At 40.9% G+C, this 26,763-nt stretch overlaps 1 long non-coding RNA gene across 2 annotated transcripts; it reads right to left on the bottom strand.

Annotated features, from left to right (window-relative positions):
• Window positions 1–1,105: 1,105 nt before the first annotated feature.
• On the bottom strand, window positions 1,106–25,629 carry LOC121918501. Of its 2 annotated transcripts, none has more exons than XR_006101241.1 (3): window positions 25,583–25,629; window positions 4,652–4,878; window positions 1,106–3,720 (listed from the first exon to the last, which is right to left on the bottom strand). It is a non-coding gene; the product is annotated as an uncharacterized LOC121918501 (long non-coding RNA). The 2 variants fall into 2 exon arrangements; XR_006101244.1 differs by lacking the exon at window positions 25,583–25,629 and adding an exon at window positions 5,333–5,378.
• Window positions 25,630–26,763: the final 1,134 nt, after the last annotated feature.

Here is a 26,763-nt window from a genome sequence, read left to right on the forward strand (position 1 = left end):
TACAAAATTCAAATACAGTAGAGACTCAATTATCCATCCTTTGTTTATCTGACATTCCGGATCATCCGACATCACGGCTGCTTGGGGGCATGGCTGTAGGTATTTCCACGCCCCCAGACATGCCCCAAACATGGCGGCTGCAATGGGCAAGGAGAGAAGGGCGAGTGAAGCCTTGCCCCAAAACACGGCCCCAAGTGTGGCAGTGGTGGCAGCAAGCAGGGTGAATACCTTCAGGTTTGCAATTCATAGTGATTTCAAGCCTTTTTTTGGACCCTCCAGATTATCCGACATTATGTCAGATAATCGAGACGCTACTGTATATCAGGTCTGCAGCTCCTTAAATGCCTTAGACATTTGGCACTGCTATTGTTTTACATTGCTCCTTTCCACCATGTCTAGTTTGGTATACACTCATTTGTGTCTTATTTGTAAAAAAATTATTGGTGAAATGGAATCAATCAGGGAGGAGAAAATTTTCATCAATTTATGATGTCAATGGGGTTATAAATGAACATTATTAAACAGACTGTATCTGGATACCCATTGGTCATGTACTCCCAACTTGTCAAACACAGCTGGTTAGTTATCATTCCCTTTATGTTCCTAATATCACAAGCTACTGCCTAGCTTTAAACTAGCAGAAGGCCTATTTATAGACAGATCTTTGAGAAAAGAAAAGAAATGATTAATGCCTTTTTAATAACTTGAAAGCAGTACTCTTAGCCTTGAATGTCAACTTTGTTTAACCAAGTTGATATATTATTATATATGCAGAAATGAATGTGAAGTAGTAGGGACAAGCCCAAACCAGTCACAAGATGTTTGGAAATTAAAGTGCATTATCATCTAGATTAAGCCTGGAAAAAATTTTTTAGCAGCCACGGGAAACATCAGAAATGCATTGGGGAATGGGGAGATTGAAGAAGTAATCCTTGGCTGCAGCCATTTTCATTTGTTTGTTCTACAATTATATATATAAAATATTGAATAAATATAAATTCCATTCATAGCCTTCTATGCATTGGGCAGAAGTGATCTGTGGATTGAATGGGAGAGGGAATGGTTGGGGACCTTGAGCCCATTGTTTTGGGATGCATACTCATCATTCCCACAAGTCTGGCCTTCCCCTTTATTTATTTGTTTATTTATATTTATTTACTTCATTCATATGCTGCCTCTATCTCAAAGTGGCTTCTAGAGAAAACAAATTAACAACATTTACAGTAAAGTTTTAAAAACAATTAAAATCCCCACATTAAACATTATGAAAACATTTAAAAGTCATACAAAAGTTAAAAACAAATAAGAGAGAAACTATTTCCATCTAGGATAAAACACACACTTTGGTCAAGTGGAGGGAGCTGAAATATGTATATCTCTTCAGGTTCTAGAGCTGTGGTGGTGAACCTCCTGGGAAGTTCTGCCCCTCGGGAAGTTGCACCCCGGCACCAGCTAACACCTGGTACTGAAACACCTTTGAGTTTGGGTACTCAATCCCTAAAAGGTTTGCCATCACTGCACTAGAGCAAATGGGGCTCACATTGCTGGAGGAGGAGAATTCTTTGTGTCTGTCACCTTTTTCCTATAAATGACCTTTATATTGGATATACTTCATACAGGCGATTGTATTTTGCAAGGCTAGGCTATGGCTCCCATGATGTTCATGTTGTTCTTTGATCATGCTGAGTTATTTTACATATAATTATTTTAATGTTTTTTTAATGACTACATTGTGATCTTCAGGTATAGGGCAGATTTACCATGTGGATAAGTAAAGAATGGCTTAGGACTGGGGCTGCTGAACATGACCAGAGAGAGCTTGATTGCTACAAATAAGGGTGCAGGTAATAGTATGTGGAGTGCATCTCCAGGATATTGTAAACTCTTTGGTGGTCTTCTCTTTTAAACTCAGTGTTCTAAGCAGGTTGATTCCTCTTTCACTCCATTTTTCTCCTCCATCCCCTAATTTCTACTTTGTCTGAAACTTTCATCATTTTATAGCTCAACTCCCTGCAACTATACACTTAATTCTGGTGGCGCAATGGTCAAATGCCTGTATTGCAGCCACTCACTCAAAACCATAAGGTTGTGAGTTCAAGACCAGCAAAAGGGCTCAAGCTTGACTCGGGCTTGCATCCTTCTGAGGTCGTTAAAATGAGTACCCAGATTTTTGGGGGCAAACTAAACTGCTTAGACACTGCTTAGGTGATATGAAGCGGTATATAAATGAAGCTTGTTTAATTCTACAATCACACAGTGACCAGATTTCTGGCAACTCTAGACCATAGTTAGTTCTCCATCCAGCCCTCACAGACTTCCTGTCACACACCACTCTACTGTTCCCAGCTTTCCTCTAGCATTAGAAGAAGAAATCTCACATTTATCTCCAATTGCTGATTAGTGATAAGAGCAAGGATTCTCAGTGCTAGGGGAAAGCATATTTTCTCTCACAGTGCACAGAATAAAGTATGGAGCAATTTTTGCCTTCTCTCCAAGAGAAAAGCAACAGTTCCATTTGTTGAGTAATTGCTGCACAGAGGGTCTCTGTTATATTGGGGAGTCTTTGAAGAAGGGTCTTTCAGGAAGAAGGAGCAGCCCATCACCAATGTCACTGGCCACAATCTTGTAGGTGACATAAGCAAGCATAAGTTGCACTAAGTGTGCAGAGTGACTATTTTGGCTATATCCCTATAATTGAACATACAATGACAGTGTCTTCCTTTGGAAAACCACTGAGAGGACTCAGAAAAAGAAGCAGCAACAGCAGCAGCAGCAGCAGCAGCAGCCACTGCCGCAGCCACCAGTTATAAGGACACAGTCAGATCCACCACCCTCTACTCTCAACCACCCTCCTCTCCCTGTCTGCCACTAAATAGTTGTTTCAAGAGTAGTTTCAAGAGCTTAAATGTGAGAAAGATAAGTTTTGAGCAGGAGATGGAATGTTGTTCCATCTAGATGGAAACATATGCCCTGTCTTCCAATGTACCATCTCAGCAATAGTTAACAATGTATTCTCTGTAAATTTTGTATACAGAAGTGAGTGACCTGTGGTGGCAGTGGATGCTCCAGGTGTCTCAGTGGGATGTCTGTGCAGACATCTTCTGCTGTGCAGGAATGGAGGGCCAGATAACATGGGGAAGCTGGAGCAGCAGTAGAGCCAGGATGCCCCAGAGTATCCTGATCAGTGCAGACATGGCCATAGATGATTTCCAAATGGATCCCTCCTCAGATTAGCAATTACAATGCAGTACACAGTTATTCTTTCTCTCACCCAAATGGATTTTCTGTGCTAAGGAAAAAGACAGAAATTGTGGGAAAACAAGAATGTTTTTGTGTGCTAAGATTATGACTGGAGGATGACTTTGTCTGAAGCCTTTAAAATGCAGTGGAGTCAGGATGATGGTGTGATAAAAGCCCCATCTTTTTAAAGAAAACCACACAGAGGTATCTTTTTGCATCCTAGAATGAGATTATGGTAGCATTCTTACCTTCTGCGTATCTTTATTTTTTTGCATTTCCCCCTTCATTTTGTGAATAATCTATAAAAATATTTATACTATGGCTTCTTTGGTTTCCTTATACTAAAGATTGGTCCAAACCACTATTGGAATTTTCCAAACAATGAAGGGGAGGTCTTGAAGCAACAGCATTGCTTTCACTAGTGTTTTGCTCTAGAAGTCATGATGGATAGCACAATTGAGTGAAGATAGGTAATCCAATCTGTAGAGAAATAACATGGAAAAACAGAAATGTTTGCCATTTGGCAGTATGCTGAGCCAGCAGTCTCTTGTACTTAAGGATTTTTCTTTCTCTTTCTGTCTTTTAAAGAAAACTGTTAACCAGAATTACCAATTGTTGAAAAATAATCTGGTCTTTATTGTATTTAGTTATTGTAAACTAGCTTGTGAAGGTTATACCCCACAAAGAAAGAACACACACAAATACACATACACACACGTTCACACACAGATGTAAAAAAAAAAAAAGAACACAAATGGTGAGCTTAAAAGTCAAATCAATCCTGGAATAGATCAGGGGACATCTGTCTGAACACCATGAAATCTTAACAGTTGTTATGTGCTTTTTAAAGTTGATTCCAATTTATTGCAACCTCTCATAGGGTTTTCTTGGCAAGATTTATTCAGAGGAGGTTTGCCATTGCCTTCCTCTACAGCTGAAAGAATATGACTTGCCCAACATCACATAGGACTTTTTCACATGGGGACCTACGTGCTCCTATCCTGAAAATGGTTAAAGTGTTGGCATCCTGGAAAAACAAGCAAATTCGTTAATGCTTATCACACACAGAGCACAACAAGGGGTTAAAACCACGTTACTTAGGCAAGAAATTGGCTCAAAAGTGAATTTGGGTTTCAGACGGATGAGGACAAATCCCGTTGATAGCTTGGAAATACTTTTTTTGCGCATGCTCCAAACTGTCATTTCTACAAGTGCATACACACACATGCTCCAGAGAGGGAAGGGAAATTGGGGAGGGAAATCCTTTTTGCCCCAGAAGCTTTTTCAGAGGAAGGTAGGCTGAGGTTTCCCATTCCAAATTCCTTTAAAACTACACACACACACACACACACACACACACACACACACACACACACGAGAGAAAGAGGACAGGCCTGGTCCATATACCTACCTGGCCCAGATGCCCTCCTTTTCCAGGACATATCCTCCATTTCTCTCTCCTGTACAGGAGGAATTCCAAAATGTCCTCTTTCAGTCTTCTCCCACCAGCTGTTACCTGCTGCAGGAGGAGGACACCAGCCGTGCAAGACAAAGAGAGGTGTGTGTGTGTGCATGCACGTGTGTCTGCATCCCTTTAAGAACAAGGCTGCCTCCTCTCTTTGGCACAGCAAGGGAAATCTGGGAACAGAGAGAATCGGGGATATGGTTTTCAGACTGCTGCAATTACGTGAAGGAAGCAAATTTGTGAATGAACTGGACATGAAAACAAGATATTTTTGTAAAAATGCTTATTCCCCAATTCACTTCACTTTCTGTCTGGATTCTGACCAGTTTGTGCACATCATTGTCTGAAAAGCAAATGCGGTGATCCTGCATTGTGAACAGTTTAACCTTCCAATTTCCTCTGTGTGATAGTGTGTTTTCATGGCTCAGAGAGGATTTGAACCCTGGTTTCTCAGAGTCTGAGTCCAACACTACTTCATACTGGTTCTTATCTTAACAGTTTGTTATTGTTGTGTGCCTTCAAATTGTTTTCAACTTACAGCAACTGTAAGAATGGGTTTTCTTGGCAAAATTTCTTCAGAGGTGGTTTGCCATTGCCATCCTCTTAGGCTGAGAGAGTGTGACTTACCCAGTGGGTTTCATGGTTCAGTAAAGATTTGAATCCTGGTCTCCAGAGTCATAGTCCAACTCTCAAACCATGGTGTCACACTGTCTCTAAGGAGCAAAAGTACAATATGGGAAACATGAGGCTTTTGTTTTTCAAAAATAAAAATCCCCTTTCAGACTTCGGCCTGTTACAGACAGCCAAAATAAAGCTGCTTCGAGTCACAGTGGAGGTATGGTGTTTCAATGATGCATGCGTCCTAAGACTCCAAGAAGTCACACCAAAGCCAAGCTCCATCCTACCGCGTGGTTTTGGTGTGGCTTCTGGACTCTTAGGACGCATGCATCATTGAAACACCATACCTCCACTGTGACTCAAAGCCACTTTATTTTGGCTGCTTGTAACAGGCCTTCCTTTCCCTCTGCTGTGACACTGCAAAATTAATGCAGTTCAGTTTCATGGACTACTTTAACTGTTATCGGCTCCAGCCTATGGAATCCTGGGATTTGTAATTTGTTATGGTACCAGAGCTCTCTGACAGAGGAGGCTTATTATCCTATAAAGTACACAATCCCACAAATCTATAGCATGAGTCATGGTACTTAAAGCGATGCCAAACAATGCATTTATTTCTGCCAGGTGTTGATGCAGCCTTTGTGATCGCTAGCAAAACACTGGTTTGTATCTTGATGTCACCACCACTGTAGACATATGATGGCTATTAGTGGGTCAAGGATAGGAATATCAAGATGTAGAGTAAACTTTGGTATGTGTTATGAGATTACCATGATTATGAAGCTGCCACCTTTTCAGCACTGTCCTATGTTTCACCAAAACACATTGATCCACTTTAATAGGAGGTTAGGTTTCTTATTAGGAATACAGTTCGCTACAGCAAGTACCACCTATGAGTAGACCTTGTATGCTGGCTATACGGTTATCAGAGAAGTTTGCTCTTTTGAATATGAATTGTTATATGTTCACTACAAAGCAGAGTTCTGGCATAGTTGAAATGAGAAAATAATTCTGCATTACTGGAATATATTTATGGATCCCTATTGTGATGAATAGCCAAAGACACTAGGCAGAAAGGGAAAAATGGAAAAGTTTTGGATTTCTGAGGAGTGGATCGAGAGAACGGCAGGGAAATTAAGTTTAGTTCCATGCTCAGTTGAGTATGAAAATAATGTATGTTTATAGATACCCTGTTAATCCTGTACTTTCATTTCTAGATTTAGGAGAAGTCAGACCTCCGGAAGTAGAAAGTATTTGTAAACTAAACAGCATCCAGATTCCAGCTATTAACACACATTCTTCAATGGTAACAATGTACCAGGCAGATTTAACACTATCACTCATCTGAATTGTTCTTTTTATTCTTAAAACTTGGTAGATTGGTACACAACATACTACAATTCCTGCCATGATGAAGCTAAGTTTTCCTGTATTTTGCAGCTGCCAGTGAGTTAAACAACAAGGACTGTAACATCTGTTAGGGATGGGCAAGTGTGCCTTTCAGATGTTACTGTTCTGTCCGTCCAAGCAGAATTGCCAGCACAGATAATGAGAGGGATACTAGAAGACAGCTAGAGAGCCACATAATTGCCATCCCTGCTTTAACCAGATGCTATGACAATGTCAGTTCAAATGTTCCAGATCTGTGGTTTCATACACCTTTGTGAACAGAGGTCAACAATCTCATGTCACTGTAGTGTCTAACAATTCATACATGGAAATTTATTCTCTCCCCACCCTAGCCTCCTTTGTGTCACCCCAAAACTATCTTTTTAAGGTTTCCCTTTGCTGAAGACTAAGGAGATTACTACACATGACATTTAAATTATGATTACAGCCAGAAAAAAATGGTCTTCGATGATATTTATTGCACTTTCTGCCTCTGACCCATAGCTGCTGTGTGTCTCTGAAGCATCGCTACCGTGCCCTATTCAATTAAGGGGGAGAACCTGTCAATGAGCTCACAGTCACACTACCCCCAGGTGCAAAAAACATTGCTGCTGGAGTTATTGCAATATTGGCAGTCATGTAATGGCAGGGGTGGCGCTCAGCCGCTCCTTTTACAGCTTGATTGGGGCCACAGCAACCGCATGCCACAGCGCCATCTGGCCTTTGAGGGTGCAAGAAGGAGCCACAAAAAGTGCTCCTTTTGCACTCTGCAAGGGTGCAATAGCCATGGCATCGCAGCTTATGGTGCTCCTTCAGTGCTGTCCTTTGGTCCATGTGGATGCAGTGACAGAAGAGCCCCATGACGCTGCACCATCATTTGGAGCAATGCATGGCATCACGCCGCCTTGGGGCAGAGCCAGGGTATGCCTATGTGGATGTTACATCCTGACTCCACTCCCAAGCCAGCCTTTAATGCCAGTCTGCACAGTCCCTCAGTGTCTCTTCCTCTCTCTCTTTCCCCCTCCCCCTTGCTACTCCTAACCAGGCTGATTGCCTTTTTAAAAATCTTTCTTTTCTTTTCAAAACTGAATTGCTGTAGCAGAGCTCTAGAACTGTGTGAAAAGTTAAAAATAAAAAATAAATAAAATTAGGCCAAAAAAAAAAAAAAGATGGTTAGGGCACAGATGAGGGAGGCAGGAGAGAGAGCCTGTAGCTTAAGCCAGCCACCAGTGTGCACATTGCAAAGACTGCAATAATGGCTTGCCCTGACACTGATATGTTTCCATTTTTAAAACCGATGTAATTGCTGAAGAAAGGGGCTCATGTGGTAATGTCTCCTAAAGCAGGTTTGAGAGGGTGTGGGGTTGCTAATGAGACCAAAGATCTCAAGATGGAAACATTCCATCAGCAGATCCTGATCAGATTTGTGAAAGGAACCAACCTCTAGCTTCAGTAACCTGCCTGATGGGCTCCCCTTCCTGACTGTGATTGGGCATGGCAGGAGAAAAAGGGGGGTGTGAAAACATTAACTGGGAACAAATTTGTCCTGCTTTTGCTGTTTTTTTCCTCCTACGCTGGGAGGAATGCTAAACTGGCCCTTCCCAGTTTTATTCTGTCAGACATACTTCCACTGTGTAGTGCACTGTACTGCCCCTGCCCAAAGGGGATATATGCATATGTCAAATTGTTAAGATGGATCTACAGGTCCCTAGTGAAAGGCTGTGGCTGAATCGAGGCTTGTGCCCACAATAGGATGAACCCGTTGAAGAACTGTATATCAGGCATGGTACACATTACACATACTGGTGATTGCCATATTTATGTATGTACTATGTCTGCAGTCAGGCTGGCATCTGGTCATACTATCCATTTTTGCCTACTGCCTACATGGTGATCATTCTCCTAGAGTGGCTTGGAAGAAATATATGGTACTTGGCAAGTCTGGAGCAAGAAAATTCCTCTGCATTCTCTAATATTTTTTTTTTTTTTGGTTCTGCATGTTTTCATTGTTTTTTCAATGTTTGGGATTTAATTTTGTAATTCTTGATGGCATGTGTAAGTTTTATGGAATATAAACATAATTAGATCCAATGTTATTTCTTCACTGGAGCCCACCCTTGGGTAAATTTAAACTCACTGTAAGCAATTACAGTTTTGGACTCCACTGTAGGAGGAAAAAGCCAGCAAAAAAGCAGGACAAGTTTGTTTCTCAGTGAATGTTTTTTTTCCCAAGTTAATGATGTCTTGGAAACTGCCTTTTGGTATAAAACAAAGAACCGCCCTTCCTCATTTTTCATGATAGGTTTCACTGTGTCTATTTGTTATTGCATTTAAAAATTCTAGACTATTTATTTCAGAGAGGTTTGTTCTGATTAGGATTCATAAGGTCAGCCTCATCAGGACAACAATGAGTGTATGTGAAGTGGAAGATTAGACTCTCCCCTCCCTGCATTCCCAGATAGCTGTGCATCCAATTTGTCAAGTGAATGTGTGGTTTTTCTTCCCTTAGGAAAATGTTTTATTACTACCATATTTTAGCCTCATATATAAAAACACAGAACATTTTATTTCTCCATTATAATCATTGCCCAATTTTCCTCCAAAGAGCTTGAAATGATGCACATGGATTTACCCTATAGCAACTCTGCGATTAAAGGCAATTGAGATGTAGTGATTTGTCCAAAGCTTGCCAACCAAAGGTGAATGGAAGCTTAAACTTATATCTCTATTCTAGTCTGACACTCTTAACAGCATAGAAATGCAAGGGAAAGGCCCAAAGGTGAATAAGTTATGATTTAATTTGCCCAACTCATTTAAACATAATTCTTCCTCAAGGGTACTGTGGAACATAGCACACTATGAACCCCATTCCCCAAAGCCACAGTAACTAGAGCACAGAAATAACTTGCCAATTAACTCATTAAATTTTACACTCATCAATCAACTTGCTAAGCTATTAGTTTACTAAGGCTTCCTACCACTTTATCCTGAGTAGATTCCTCAATTAGCACTGAAGTTAAACATGCTGTTTAATGGATTCACTTGTTAGAATTCATTACAGTTCAGTGGGGTGGGTATCTATACTGTCACATTTAGTAAAACAGGAAATTTTACTGCCTCAGGAGAAAGAAAATAAAATTGAAGGAAATGCATAATTTGGCTCTGTTATTAGCTGGGCTAACCTGTGTGATTTCTTTTGAAAGAGAGTAGGGAGGGGAAAGAGAGAGAGAGAGAGAGAGAGAGAACTTCCTGGAACCCAGATAGAGAAGAAGGGATAAGTTTGGGAAAGAAGAAAAACATTAGTCTTGGAACTGAGTGATGAGGGGTGGGACTGACAGAAGGAAACTTTTGGGGAGATACATTGTGACTCTCTCCAAAAGCTTCTCTTCCTGTACTGATTATATTATGGAATAGTTTCTATTATATATTATTGTATAACACTATTTGAGGTGAGCCATAATGAATCTCTTGTAACCTTGCTCACAGAGTGCTGTGCAAATTCTCTTCAGCAAATACTCTTTTCAGTGAAAATCCTCTTTTGCTTGGCTTCTCTCTCTCACCATTACTTTCTGCTTTTTATTTACCACCTTTTACTTGCTGAAGTAAGATGTTAGGTATGGAGAAGAATGGGCTGGTTAGATACCTCATCATTAAAACTGAATATGAATGGTTGTAGTTGTTGTGTTAACTGCTGTCAAGTTGACTTTGACTTATGATGACCCTCTGAAAGAGAGACCTCCAAGGCCGTGGCTTCTTTGATTGAGTCTACTCATCTAGTAGTAGTCTTGTAGTACTCAGGTAGTCTTCCTCTTTTCTTACTGCCTTCTACCTTACCAAGCATTATTGTCTTTTCTAGTGAGTCATGTCTTCTCATGATATTGCCAAAGTATGGCAGTCTGGAAGTGTTGAGGCTTGAATTGTTCTAGGACCCATTCATATGTCTTTTTAACAGTCCATGGTATCCATAGAACTCTTTTCCAGCACCACATTTCAAATTATTGATTTTGTTCCTATCAGCTTTCTTCACTGTCCAAGTTTTACAACCATACTTAGAAATGAGAAATATGATGGCACAGGCAATCCTAACTTTATTATTCAATGATATATTTTTACACATTAGGATCTTGCCTAATTCTTTCATAGCTGTCCTTCCAAGTTCTAATCTCCTTTTGATTTCTTGACAGCATTCTCCATTCTGATTCTGGACTGAGCCAAATTATGGAAAATTTTCAACAATGTCAATGTCTTTAAAAGTCATGTAAATAATCTGTGGCCATTTTTTTTGTTTTCTTAATGTTGAATTGTAAACCTACCTTTGCACTTTCTTTCTTGACTTTCTCAAGTAATCATTCCAAGTCTTTCCTATTTTCTGCTAGTAGTAGTATGGTGTCATCTGCATATCTTAAATGGTTGATGTTCCTGCCTCCATTTTAATGCCTCCTTCTTCCAAGTCTAATCCTGCTTTATGTTTAAACATCATACAAATTAAACAGAGGGGTAAAATGAAACCTTGCCTGACCCCCTTGGCAATTGGAAACCATTCCATTTCTCTTTATTCTGTCATAAAAGTAGCTTCAGCTACTTGGGAAAATCACACTCTCTCAGCTGCAGAGGAAGACAAAGACAAAGTCCCTTTGAATAAGTCTTGCCAGTGTGGTGTGGTGGTTTGAGTGATGAACTACGACTCTCAGTTTAATTACCTGCTCGACCATGAAACCCACTGGATGACCTTGGGGAGCTCACATGTTCTCAGCCTCAGGGGAAGGCAATGGGCAAACCTCCTCTGAATAAATCTTGCCAAAAAAAACCCCATTATAGGTTTGCCTTAGAGGCATCATAAGTCAAAAATGACTTGAAGGCACACAGCAACAACAACAACAAGGTTCATCATGAGTCAGAAATGACTTGAAGGCACACAACAACAATGACTGATGGAAAAGTGGTAGCAGTGTCTGTTAGTAGTATAGTGTGATGTTCTGTATGCGTGGGCTTGGTTTCCGAGAGATCAAAATGGTATAGTCCCCATGAATCACCTTCTGGCTAAAGATCTATTGATCAAGGTGTTACCAAGTTTGGATTTATATAAAATTTTGGGTACATGCAGTTCTGTGCTATGACCCCTGACTGACCCCATAGAGGACCCGCCATTAACCTAAAAGTGGAGAGACCATGTAGGCAGCTCACCTGACTCAGGCAAAGCCCTAGAGAAAAAGCTAAAATTGGGAAATTCCATAGGAAGTCTTGGGAGTTGCCAAACCAGAATCGCCTCTGCTGCCCAAGATTAGACAATGGACTTGGCTTCTCACTTAATGAGCCAGTGATCAGCTTAATGGCTCAGCAATCAAGTCGTCTGCCCTTCCGAATTGTGTCCTGACCTAATGCATTGTGCAACCCATTGCTTGCTCTCAGCTTAACAATGCCCAGGCAATCAACGCCTTTGTCTAGCGAGTCCCATAGCCTTGGGATACGTTTCCCCCTATATAAACCCTGAGTTTTCGGACCCTCCTTGGGTTTTCTGAGGCTGGGTTCTTTGAGCATTAAACTCTGCTGAAATCACTGAGCTCTCACTGTCACCAACTTGAACCCAGCTCTCAAGCCTCCGCGGCCTTCTTTCTGCTCCCGCGGCCGTTATCCACTGTCCATCCAAGCTTCATCAGGACTTCCCGGAGAAGACTTCTAAGGTAGTATATCCTACTGGTGTCTCTCCTTCTCAACCTATCTCCCGAACCTACCCCTCCCCTGCTGTAGCATCAAATGTGTATGTGTGTGCGCGCGCGCCCCCTTTTGCTGTGTGGTTTCACTTGTGTTATAATAAACGATACCATTTTAATTGCACCTAATTGGTATCAGAGTCTCTTTCTCTTGGGGTGTATTGGCAGCCTCTGGTGGTATTGTTAGGGCCACCTCTCAGCAATATTTGAGCTAATTAAAATTCTCCCAATTCGATCCTTCCTAACAAAGGTGCTTGGAGAGAGACAAAAGTTACTAGGTTTTTTTCCTTTAAGAAAACTGAGTTGTGATACCTGATTAGTTTATTTTACCAGCTGAGGTCTCTCCTCCCCCCCCCCCCCCCCCCCCCCGCTCTATGACGCCAAGTTGGCTGGGCTGGGCTCTATTGGCAGAAGGTTCATTACAGTGGCATTCCAGCAGCAGCACTAGTCTGAGCTCTATTTTGGTTCTGTTGTGATTGATGACTTGAATGAGAGATGTGAAAGAGTGAATTAGCAGCTTTAGTAAAAACACATGGGATTGCTTCTCTGTTTGCTATTTCAGCAGTGAGTCCTGTTTTGATGTGATGTCTTCAGTGAAGATGGAATCATTTTAAAGAGTATGCTACCTAGGTCAAGCTTGGTGTCTTTCTTTCTTTCTCTTTGTTTGCTTCTCTCCTCAAGGACCTGACTTAACAAATTTCAGTTTTTTTCTTTTTAAAAGATCAAAATGATAATGAGGGGAAACCAGCATTTAAAGTCTCTCCTTATGAGGAATAGCCATGCCTAACTCATTACAGGGTTGGGCAGATCTTCAGTAAAGTTGGACCACATGGAAAAGGAAGCAATTAAGAGGCAGAAACTACTAGGAGGAAGTTTCTATTTAAGGAAGAGCCATAGCAGCCTCAGTTGTGCCTTGCCAACTGCATTTTAAATGGGAAGAATGGCCATAAATCAGGTTTGAAAAGACAAAGCACAGTACTGTGGGCCCTTGGTATTCACTGTCGAGTTGGTCCCAGGACCCCTATGAATACCAAAATCAGTGGATGCTCAAGTCCCATTATATAATGGCATAGTAAAATGATGTCCTCTATATAAAATGACAAACTCAAGGTATGCTTTTTGGATTTTTTTTAAAAAATATTTTTATTGCTAATATAAACTTAATAACCCAATCAATACAAAAACTGAACAACGGGGGGGGGGGGGGGACATAGTATACATAAACCACATGTAACTTATCAGCATGATATCAAATGAACAACCAGGTGAGGAAAAAGATGAGGAATTTGAAGTTTAAATTCTTGAGTGAGCATGAGTGAGGATGGACTCCAAACTCCATCAGACTCAGCAAACCAGGTCAGCAGTAACAGATAATGGGAGTTGTAGTCCAACAGTACCTGGTAAAATATAGATTCCAGTCCTGCTTCCTGCTTTGCCATAGAGAATAGGCAGAGTATAATGCACTAAGCTTAAAAGCTGCCAGTGATGTATTCAAGTCTTTTACACCAAGGTCGTTCTCACATGACGGAAACTGAAAGTATAATCCAGTGTCATCCCGAACACAATCATGGGTATTCGTGTTATTGCATAAAAGGGTATCACACACATTTGCTGGCATTCCGTACGCACTCCGAATGCAGTTCCAAAGCAATCCAAAATTAAGTAAATTCGATGAACTAGTGAATTCACAAATCCTATTCCCAGGCTACTTCACATTCAATTCGATGTTGTTTGGTGTGATATGCATGTCTGCTGTGGCCCTGGTATTCCCGCCGCATCAATTCTCATGATCCTCCATTTTTGTTTTGGCTTCTGGGGCTCCTAGGTCTTCCCTGGGAGCTGGGAGGAAAAGCAGCTGATTTTGACAGGAAAGGGGGGGGGGGCTCTCCATTAGGCATCCTGCTAGGTCTCCCTCTCTGCCCAAAATGGTGGGCTTGGGGCTTGCCCTGCTCTTGGCCCCTTGTGCCCCTCAGGGAGCTTTTTGCCTTCCTTCCTCAGGGCCAGGGGGCTTCAAAAAGAGAGAAAACTCCCCCCTTTCTTATTAGCCCCAAAGGGTTCTTCTTCTTCCCTCATTCCTTCTCCTTTGGGGGAGGATGGAGTGACGTAGCCTGGGGAATGGGGATCTGCTTTCCTCTCCTAAGGGGCATCGCTCTGGGCTCACAACAATCTCCAACTCCCAGAATCCCATAGCCTTGAGCCACAAAGAGTTAAAGTGGTGCCAAACTGGGTTATTTCTCCAATGTGGATGTATCCTTAGTCTCCAGCTCTGATTCCTGCAGAGCTTCCCCTTCCTCCAACTCATGGTGAGGCAGTGCCATTGCTTTCAATGGGACTCCCATGGGCCAGGTTAGAACTAAAGAGGACCCAGGCCTCCCACAACCTGGCTGCAGCCAAGCTCTCCCAAATTGGAGGGACTCCTTCTCTCCCCCCACTCTCCATAGATGGAGACTTAAAAGGCACCGACACAGTCTCTCTCTCTCTCTCACACACACACACACATCTGGAGACCCTCCACCCCGCTTTTTGGGTTTTCCTGGCAGGTTTAGTCAGATGGGGTTTGCCATTGCCATTTTCTGAGGAGGCTGAGAGAGTGTGATTTGCACCAGGTCACCCAGTGGGATTCCATCCCTGTCTTCTAGAGTCATAGTCCAATGCTCAAACCAAGCACAAGGTTGCTTTGGACTGATTTTGAATTGGTGAATTGCGTAATAACGTGAAATAAAGGGTAATGAATGCACAAATAAAGTGAATTGCCTGCATAACATGAAATAAAAGTAATGAATGAACAAATAATATGATTTGCCTAAATAACATGAAATAACGCCAGAAGTGTAAAAAGGTCACATTGTGCATGTGCAGGGATGCTAATTCAAATTCTAGACTATGATAATTTGATAATTTCTTTTGCATTCTCACTACTTTGGCTTTGGGATGGGTGCTGTGTTCTTTGTGCATTTGATAACCATTTGTGTAATAGCGTTCATTTTCGAATTGGCCCTACTTTCTTTTCTTTTGAAATTGGGAGACATTCCTCCCGTGTGATAACAGACTTAAGTCACGTTTCAAATCTCTTACCTTCAAATCTCAAGTTGAGTATTAAGTAGGGAAGCCAACTTTAACAGGAAAAAAAATGAGATGGTAGTGGTGTGTGTATATGTGTACGTGTGGATTTTCAATAACTAGAAAATCAAATCACACACACAGAGATAGGTAAAAAAAAATTCATAGGCAATTAATCAAGATTGGATTTTAGAAAAAGATCTATTCAGCATCCTGTCCTCACTGCACATTGAAGGAGACTTCTAAAGCTTATTGTAAGAGCAGCCGGCAAGACTCAACCCCCCCCCCCCCCAATAGCCAAGGGCACAAGTCTTGGAGGGGGACAGCAAATGCATTAGGCAATAAACTTGAGTGGAGCTTTACATACAGCAGATGTAAAATACTGCTTGCATCACATGACTGGTAGGCAAAAAGCAGTGAGATGGAAGCATTGTTCAAAGGAGGAAAACCATTTTCCATTCCATAACCTTTCTGGATGAAGTTAGGACAGCAAGTCAGACGTTAAAATATACAAGTTGAGTTGAGTCGGTGTATCACCTATTGCCTAGTCATGTCTAAGTTGAATCATTGAAGAAACTTGAGTCTGAGTCAATCAACTTGAGTATACATCACTAAAAGCTGTCATAGGATATCTGATTTGGACAGGGCCCTGCAAAAGAGCCATTGCTTCCCAACATCCTCCAGATGTTTTTGACTTCATCTCCCAGATTCCCTCATCATTGGCCATGCTGGCAAAGGCTTCTGGGTACTGAAGTCCAAAACAGCTGAAGGATCAAAGGCTGTGAACCTCTGAGCTAGAGAGTTCTGATGCCATCTTGGTGTGGAGGCAAATGGGTGCCCAATCTTTCAAGCCCTTTCTCCTGCCAAAATTCTCCTTCATCTTCCCCTAGTGTTGCTCAAAAGAGACCCAGAGAAGCACAACTATTCTCTGAGATTTCAGTAGGTACTGAGACCTTGCAACTCTCTGTGGGGAACCTCTTATCTATGTGTGTGGACAACTGCAGAGGGGATGGGGAACAACTTTATTCTGCAGAGGGTGGAGTTGGAGGGAGAGAAAATCAATTGAGAAAGTTCTGTAATAAGATGACATAGCACAACTGAGCATAAAGTTATGCTATATCTTTTTGATGCAGGATCTCAGCCAAGATGTACCTTACTTCTTCTTATCCCTCCTGTTTTTATCACCATCACCATCACCATCACCATCATCATCATCATCATCATCAATGATCATCAGACAGATATTTCACCCAACAGGGAAAGCAGGAAAATTGTTGGAAACCAAGCTGAGACAGAATGATTTGCATTCTGACCTTTAAGGAAAAAATTCCTTGGGGCAGTGGTGGTTTAAATTAGAACTTGGAAATGTTACTTTTTTGGCTGACAACTCCCAGCTGGGAAATTGTCAGCCAAAAAAGTAACTTTTCCAAGTTCTGGTTTCAATTGGAAAAATGGCACTGCAGGGGGAAAAAGCCTTCCCAGACATCCAAACAAATTACCTCCCTTCCCTGTGGCTTTATTTTATTAAATTAAAACAAGAAAACATCAGGAGATCTAATCACAGATCTTGTGCAAATTGTGTAGCATGGTCTTCTGTTTAAATGAACAGTTTCATTGTTTATATGTTGCATGTGCTTGTTTATTTCTGTATGTTTTGTTCCAAAAGAAAGCCCACCATTTTAACTGTTGAAAACCTACCAAAATGTGCTGACAAATTGTTAATATTGACCTCATGTACTGCTGTAGATTCTGAGAAATCACAAGGTGAGATCACATGGTCTGTCCAAGACTGAACCAACTTTCCTAACTTGATTGGGTTATTATGTGTCTCCATTTTCAGTAAGAGGGCCAGTGTGGTGTAGTGGGTTGAGCTTTGAACTATGATTCTAGAGATCAGGGTTCAATTCCTCACTTGGCCATGAAAGCCACTGAGTGACCTTGGGTGAGTCACACACTCTCAGCCACAGAAAATCCCATGATACGTTCACCTTAGAGTTCCACAAATTGGAAACCACTTGAAAGCACACAACAACAACAACATTTTCAGTAAGGAGCTGCTGTTGTGTGGAGTACCATGGAATAATTAGTGAACAAACTAAGAGGTAGATAATAGGAGTATTCATCAGCTAACTACTGCCATGTCCAGCAGATATGAACAAGCAAACCCAGAGGAAATACTTTCAGACAGAAATTTCATAACAGCCCAGACACAGAGCTTTTAACTCAAGCTGCTTCATGCATTTACTAGCTTTCTCATGTATAGTTAAGTGACCAACTACTGAACAGGAAAGATAATAACAAAGGGAGATATCTTCAATATGAATCAAAATAAAAGCATATACAAATATTGGGTTGCTTACTCAAATCAGAGTGTCTTTCACACCACCCCTAGGCTTGAGAACCCTAGTCATGGAGCTGTCTTACAGTCAAGTGTACACTTCCTTAAAAAAAATGGAATAGTTATTTGACAACTGTGCTTGAAAATCTAGGTCCTACATGCCAAGGAAATAATGCATCAGAGGGAGCTGGCAAAGAATGCCTTGCACACTTCCCACATCTGGAATGGCGATGAAGACAGAGTAATGTTTTGCCTATTCCTGGAAGAAAACATGTTTCGAATCAAGGTTCAACTCTCGAGTTACTCCTTGTATGTTGGCAATGTTAGTTCCAAGTATGTATTTAACTGATCCTATCTCTCCTCCGTACTCCTTGGCACTAGTCAAGGCACATAGTGACTTGTCCCAAATCATGACATAGTACTCCTTATAAACTACCTGATGGAGAAAGAATGTTCTCATACAATAAGGAGCCAGACAGTCTGGGTGGTGATGGTGGATAAAGGACAGTAGAACTTGATGACTTAAATCAGAAGAATAGAAAGGGAAATGTCAGGGTATCAAGAAAGAAAGCTGTTGTTCCAACATGATCTCAGCAAGTGCCAAGGCACAAAAGCACACAGCCTTTGTATTTGGAGGTGAGTTTGATTGGAGACTCCTAGTTTTTTTCTCTGGCCTTGAGAAGAACTTCTGCTAAACATCAATTTATCATATGCTATTTATCATGGTCATGATTTCTCTAGGAAAAGAAGCATGTGTGCAGAAACCATCTTCCACATATACACAATCTTTTCATTTATGACCAAGTCATTCACTCCACCAACTATGAGGGTCCTATGAAATAAAATCTTATATGCAGAGCTTATGGTTCTGTACATAAACACAATGAAATGATTTGTTTACATAGCCATTAGGGTGATCAGTCCCTGAGGTTTCAGGGCCCAAACCTGAGAGATATGTACAGCTCCTGCTAATGCCATTAGGCATGATGCCAACTACAGTGTTAAAAGGCAAAAAAAAGCATTCAGTTATAAAAACAACAATTCTAACAAATGAGAAAATATTTTTCTGGTCAGAAATTAAGTAATTAAGAAATTAATTACTCACTCTCTCTGTCTTTGTATTGAACTTCTTCCTAACTTTGGAGCTATCTCCTAAAGTGAAGGGCATGCCTCTGGGTGCAGCAAAACATGACCTCAATGTTAGCAATAGCAAGAACATTTCTATACCACTTGCCAATGTACTAAGCAGTTTACAAAGTGTAAGCTAATTGTCCCCAAAAAGCTGGGTATTAATTTTAGTGACCAGTGGAAGGATGCCAGGCTGAGTTGGCTCGGATCCCCTGGCTGGTATTCAATTCACAACCTTGTGGTTTATGAGTGAATGGCTGCAGTACAGGCATTTAACCACTGTGCCACCAGGGGTCCTCAATGTTGTTGTATAAAGAGAGCAAAAACATGTGCTTAAAGTGATGAGTGTTAAGTTTGTGTGCAAAAGGGCAGATGTGAACATGCCCTCTGGACACTGATAATGACTCTTAGATAGTCTGGGTGGTAGAGGACAATGGAACGGCATACACAAGACAAATATAGTTTAAAATATAATTAAATATAAACATTTTATTTCTTTCAAATCCAGATGGGGTTGCCCAACATCTCTGGAAGCTGCACAATACCTCACAATGGGGGTGGGATGGTGTACCAATCTGAACCAGTTTGGCAGTTCTCCAGTGGAAGTAGACAAGAAAGTTAAGCACTGATTTCTGTCATGAATTGAAACCATTTCCTTGCCAGCTGGTAGATGGAGGTTGGAGGGAAATTCAACTTTGTACTTTAGCATAAAGTCTGACTTTATCTAGGATGGACAGAGGTCCAGGCCACCAGCCTTTCCTGCCCAGTATGCTTTTTTAACAAATTTTGGAGAAATCTGGCAACAGAAAGCTTCATGCCTTATGCATCAAAGTCTAATATTCATATTTATTGAGCATAACACATAACAGCCCCAGAAAACTCTATGATAGGTTTATCTTAGGATCTTCATAAGTCAGAATGACTTGAAGGTATGCAACAACAACAATAACAAATTTTGCAGTTTTCTTCCCTCGCCTCATCAGAACTGTACATGAGAACAACGAGTATAAGTATTAAATGCTATTTTAGGCTACCTGGGGAGGGTTCTGATCTTTAAAAAGGATTGCATTAGAATTTTCCTTAAATGTTTCAGTTGTCTACAGGGTCATGTGTCTTTATATGAAAATATAATTAAAGGGGTCCATGTTGCTTCGGTATGGTTCATGGTTTTTGTTTGCAGTTATTTTATACATCGGCTGAGATCCTATATTGGCTACTTATATTTAGCTAACTAGTGTCTGCTGGTCAGACTTTAATGACCATCAGCTGCTGCCCTTGACATAGGTCTATTCTACTGATGATTGGGTTGGAGCAGACTGACATTTCCATCCCCCTTCCACCAACAATGACAATCAGAAGCAGGATTCTTGTCATGCTACCTCCTCACACTGGCGATGGCTGGCATGAGGTGGATGGAATCGTCTTAGCAGCTAGTGCCAAACCTCAACTCTCACAGCCATTCCCCTACCAAGATAGACCAAACAAGACAAAGCTTGGATTATTGTTTGTTTGGTGATGTTACTGTGGATTTTGGTTTTCTTTTTTCAATTTTTTTGTGAGTTCACTGAGTACCATACTGTTATGAACTGACTTTCCATTTTATAGACTCTGCTTTGTGAAAAGCCTGTAAAACTGCTGTTTATGGCACAAATAAGCCTAATCCACTTTTCTTTAGAAGCTCTGTTTGAAATGAAATCATTGTAAATCTCTAATGTCCTCAGATTATGAAGAACACATGACCTGATTTGTTCTGAATTTGAGTTGAATTTGATTATTCAAAATAGAGAGAAATTGTATGTTTCTTAGATTATCTATAAATTTTTGCACATTTGTTTTAACTTTTGGAGATTGAAACAATGTCACATGTTCAGACTTAATGTAATGCTTAAAGAATGCTTAGAAATTACGAGTGATAATGTGAAACACAGAAAGATCAGGGGTGGAAATTTTGCAGCCCTCAAGTTCTTACTGGGTTGCAACTCTCAACAGCCCTAGCCAGCATAGCCAGTGATGACAAACGTGGCTGTGATTGAAAATGTCTCCCAAACCTACCTTAACAGCCAGCATCCATGCTGAGTGATGGAGATGTCTTCTATTGGTGATCAATATGTGACAGGATAATGTTTCCAGCTTTCTCCTGCCAATGATCACCAATCAGAAGCAGGGTCCCTGTCACACTCACTCATTGTACCACAGATTGCTGGTGGGAGAGGAATGGAGATGTCATATTCCTGTGCCCTGATGACCAGCAAAAGAGATCTCCATAGTTTGGTGCAGCTGCTGGCAGTTAAGGTTGGTCTGATGAATTGGATCAGGATGGGAGACAACATGTGAAAGGGATCTAGGAGTCCAAGTAGACCACAAGTTGAACATGAGTCAACAGTGCGATGCGGCACCTAACAAGGCCAATGTGATTTTAGGCTGCATCAATAGAAGTATAGTGTCTAGATCAAGGGAAGTAATAGTGCCACTATATTTTGCTCTGGTCAGGCCCCACCTGGAATATTGTGTCCAGTTCTGGGCACCACAATTCAAAAAGGACATTGAGAAACTGGAGCGTGTCCAAAGGAGGGCGACTAAAATGGTGAAAGGTCTGGAAACCTTGCCCTATGAGGAATGACTCAGGGAGCTGGGGATGTTTAGCCTGGAGAAGAGAAGGTTAAGAGGTGATATGATAGCCCTATTTAAATACTTGAAGGGATGTCATGTTGAGGAGGGAGCAAGCTTGTTTTCTGCTGCTCCAGAGACTAGGACTTGGAGCAATGGATGCAAGCTGCAGGAAAAGAGATTCCACCTCAACATTAGGAGGAATTTCCTGACAGTAAGGGCTGTTCGACAGTGGAACATACTTCCTCGGAGTGTAGTGGAGTCTCCCTCCTTGGAGGTCTTCAAACGGAGGCTGGATGGCCATCTTTCGGGGATGCTTTGATCTGGATTTTCTGCATGGCAGGGGGTTGGACTGGATGGCCCTTGCGGTCTCTTCCAACTCTATGATTCTATGATTCTATAACACATAGGTGCTGTGCACACGCCCTGAAGGGGTGGCCTCCAGCCGCCCCTGTTACAGCCAAATCGGGGCTGCAGCAGCCACGACCCCAATCTGGCCTTTGCAAGGTGCAATAGCCACATTGCTGCAGCTTGCTGATGCTCCTTCAGCACTGTATCGTATTTATGTAGTGCCGGAGGAGTGACCTGGGGGTGTAGTCAAGGTGTGCATCATGAAGACACTATGCCCCAACTCCACCACCAAGCTTGCCCAAACTGCCACTCTGCACAGCCCCACAGTTACACATTCATAACGACATCAGTGATACAGGATATTTACATATTGGTATATACAACCTATCTTTTTCAAAGTTTTGGACTCAAGGTGATTTACAACAGTTAAAAGAAATGTAGTTAACAATTCACAGTGGATAAAAATTAAAAAGCAATTAAATTATAAGAAAACAATTAAAACTAAAACTAGTTAGAACAAAACCATTAAAAAACAACAAATAAAAATCCCATATATTATGCAAAGCTTGATTTTTCTAAAAAAATATATCAACACTCAAAGTCCAACCAGAATAAAAAGGTCGTCACCTGGGTGTGGAAAGACAGTATGGAGGATGCCAGCCTGGAAGCAGTTGCAGAGCTGGCCATCTCCTGTATTCCCACCTGGTGTACTGTGAAGGTGGTGGAACATAGAGAGGATCCTATCTATGGGGTAAGTTTGTATAGGAAAATACAGTCCTTCAAATAATCTGGACCTAAACCATAGATTTTTGGTGCCTTTGAGTTTTATTATGTCCTGTTCAACAATATGGTTTGTTGATGTTATAAAATATAGACATATGTATACACGATAATATACAGACAGAAGCAGCTCTAGTGCTAATATATGTAAACAAATATGGAAAACAAAACGGTGGCTAACAGACTGGAAACAATCAATATACATCCCAATTCACAAAAAAGGAGACATAAAAGACTGCAGCAATTATAGAACCAAAGTATTTATCATCTATGTAAGCAAATTTATGCTCAAAATTTGGCAGCATAGACTCTAACCATACATGGAAAAAGAAATCCCAGAGTGCAAGTGGGGTTTGGAAAAGGAAGAAGCACTAGGGATGTATGATGCCTAAAGGAGCATACAAAGGAATTCCAGGAAAAAAAATCACCGTGTGCTTTGTAGACTATAGCAAAGCATTTGACTGTATAGATCATGAGAAGCTATGGATGGCTCTTAAGGCCATGGGAGTGTCACCCATTTTGTTCCATTTGTATGCAGAAAATATAAGAAAAGCTGGTTTAGACTCAGAAGGAGGAATGTAGATAGGAGAAAGAAACATCAAAAATGTAAGATGTGTGGATGACACTATATACTAGCAAAAAAAATCACATACTTGAAAGAATTCCTAAGGAAGGTCAAAGATGAAAGTGTAAAGGCAGGCTTAATGCTGAATTAAAAGACAAAACACAAAAATAATGACCATGAAAGAAATATATAAATTCAACCTAGACAGTGAGGAAATCAAAATAGTTAAAGAGTTCCCAGCCCACAAATGGTGACTTCAGTCAAGAAATAAGAAACTAGGAATAGGAAGGGCAGTAATAAAAGAACTAGAAAAGATCCTAAAGGATAAAGATATACAACTGAGCACTAAAGTTAGAATTGGCCAAGCCACTGTATTCCCCATTCACCATGTACAGATGTGAGAGCTGGACAGTGAAAAAAGCAACTTTTTAAAAAGCAACTTTTTTGAGATGTGGTACTGGAGAAGAGTGCTAAGGATACTGTGGGCAGCCAAAAAGACAAACAAATGGGTCCTTGAACAGATCAAGCCTGAAATCTCCTTGGAATCCAAGAGGATCAAATTGAGGCTGTTGTACTTTGGCCACATCATGAGAAGGCATGATTCATTAGAAAAGACAATTATGCTCAGATAGGTAGGAGGTAGTAGAAAGAGAGAAAGACTGCACACAGTGGACGGAATCAGTCAGGGAGGTCATGGGTCTGATGTTGCAGGACCTAAGCAAAGCTGGGCTTAGAGCTCTGGTTTTGCCATTTTATATAAGGAGCACTGTTTTACTATGCCATTGTATACAATGGGACTTGAACATCCATGGATTTAGGTATCCACGTGTGTGTGTGTCTCCCAGGCGGCCAGAACCAAACCCCAGTGGATACCAAGGGCCCACTGTAATTATGAAACTGGTAGTTGCTCTAGTCAGTCTGGTAGCTCTGCAAAGTCTGAGAACCATTTTTTCCTCTTTTACTTGATGTTCTTTCACTTTGAGGTATCAGGGCTTGGACATCATGAGATATAAACCCTCCCCTAGTTGCTTAATTACAGTAAAGCTTATAGTTTGAAAGAACTAAACTTCCTTGTATGCAGTCTAGAGCTTCTTCTATATACTTGTTTATTCCTTAATGAGTTTAGTTCATTAATCTTAAAAAGAAATGCTGGGATGATAAAAGGGTGGGGTTTTTTGTTGGTTAATATTCTATCTATTCATTGTTTTGTTTTCTCTGAAAGCCCTCATTAACATGATTCAACAAGGCAGGTCTTAATCAGCCAGACTTCTAAATGTATTGTATGTTTATGCAGTACTACATATGGTATTGTTTATAATAACTGCATATTAGCAATAAAATACTGCTCAACTCATACTACAAAGCTTTAATTTTATGTGAGCCAGCATTCTTTTACTAGGCAGATAGCCTTATTGTTTGCTGTAGAAAAGGATAATTTTTTACACTAACACAAGCATCCGTAACACAGCACAGGTCTGGGTGGTCATCTTATACCTGTAGAAGGAAGGAAGGAAAGAAGGAAAGAAGGAAGGAAGGAAGGAAGGAAGGAAGGAAGGAAGGAAGGGGAGAGGGAGATAATTACAGATAATTACAGATAGAGGTATGTTGTTTGAGGTGCTGACACATTAGCCAATTTGCCACTGTGTCTATCACCTGCTGATCTGTGGGTGGTGAGTTGTGAGCTCACCATGTAAGATGTGGCGCTCTAGCTTTTACTCCACAATCCAGCCCTCATTGCAGGGAGGGAAGATAGGAGGAAGGGAACTGGAATTTGACTCAGCATTTTCCAATAGATTGACAGCTCTTTCAGTACCAACTTCTAAGAATGTGTTTGTGTAATCCATCCAGCAGCATCATGTGCACAATTTCAGGTACTGCATGCACATGTATTCCACCACATCGCTCCTGCCATTTTTCTGCATGCAGGGCCAATACCTCTGCATGCAAATTCCCCATCCTTTAGTGGAGCCATGCTTCATGTATATATTTTCTGTATGGTGAGAACAATGTGGTTGATAAATTACCATTTTTGTATGGTGCTTTACCATTGAAAAGAGCTATTTCTCAATGCTCTGGTGGATTGTACCAACCAATAGCTTATTTTGTTTTTTGAGAGACATTTTCTAAATTACTGATATAAACAGGAAGATTGGATCTTAGCTCTACATTGGGGAACCGTTCTGTTTTTGGTTGAATTCCATGATTCTCTGGGGATAATCTGGGAGAAAGGCATATAAATGAAATGAAATGAAATGAAATAAAAAAATAATGCATGACACTGACGCCATAACTAAATGAGGTCAGGTCCAACCAACCACATATCTACCTACCATCATAGAGTTGGAAGAGACTGCAAGGGCCATCCAGTCCAACCTAACTTCTAGAGTGCGTGAAGTCGAAGGCTTTCATGGCTGACATCCATAGCTTTTTGTGGGTTTTTCGGGCTATGTGGCCATGTTCTAGAAGAGTTTCTTCCTGATGTTTCATCAGCATCTGTGGCTGGCATCTTCAGAAAATGCTTGCCTGGAAAGAACATGGGTATATATATTGTATGACCTGGAAAGGCAACAAAACAATACACATGCAAAATCTGACTATGCTGGGCTTCTCCTTTCCATTGTATAACAAACTCCAGGAGTAGATGATCACTCCCACCTAAGGATCCCACCACTTGCACCCCATTAACCAAATCATCCTTGTTGGTTAGGATCAGATCCAAAATAGCTGATCGCCTTGTTGCCTCTCCCACCTTTTGGACAATGAAATTGTCTCCAAGGCAAGTGAGGAATTTGCTAGACCTTGAGGATTTGGCTGAGTTTGACTTCCAGCAAATATCATGATAGTTGAAGTCCCCCATCACTACTACAGCTCTCCTTTCTGAGTGTGTGATCATCTGTTCTAGAAAGGCATCATCCAATGCCTCAATCTGACTTGGGGGTCTGTAGACTCCTTCCTTCCTTCCTTCCTTGTTCCATGCGTGTTTGGATGGAGTAGTGCGGTGGAAGGGCAGATGGCTTTTGCCAGAGGTTTAAATGGATCACTTACAGGGGACTTTTGTAATTAAACAAAAACCTGCATGAATTTTGTATTAAGCTAAACAGTACTATAGGGACATATTTATCCCCACTGCCTTTTAGTTTTCCTTTCCTTTCTTAGTTTTCTTTTTTTTTTAACCTTCAGTTTGAGAAAGGAGGACTGTTTCCTCTTACCTAACAAAGGAGAGTTGCATCAAGATGTGCTAAAGGAAAAAAATAAATTAAAAAAGTTGGTCTCTAAAAAAATTGGTATAATCATCCACATTTGCATAGTTTCCAGCTTAGTCATATTTTAATTTCAACAGATACTTTGTTCTCAGTTTCTCCCCGCTATTTTCTATGCTAATGGCACCTTGTATTTTATACATAAGTTAATTATAAGTAGGATGAGACCATGAGGTGATGTGGCTGTTAACCTTATATCAAAGGAGGTAGATTAGAAGTAAACTGATGAAACTCAATTAGGTAAAAGGCAC

Source organism: Sceloporus undulatus, chromosome 1 (genome assembly GCF_019175285.1).
Source record: "Sceloporus undulatus isolate JIND9_A2432 ecotype Alabama chromosome 1, SceUnd_v1.1, whole genome shotgun sequence".
Lineage (NCBI taxonomy): Eukaryota > Metazoa > Chordata > Lepidosauria > Squamata > Phrynosomatidae > Sceloporus > Sceloporus undulatus.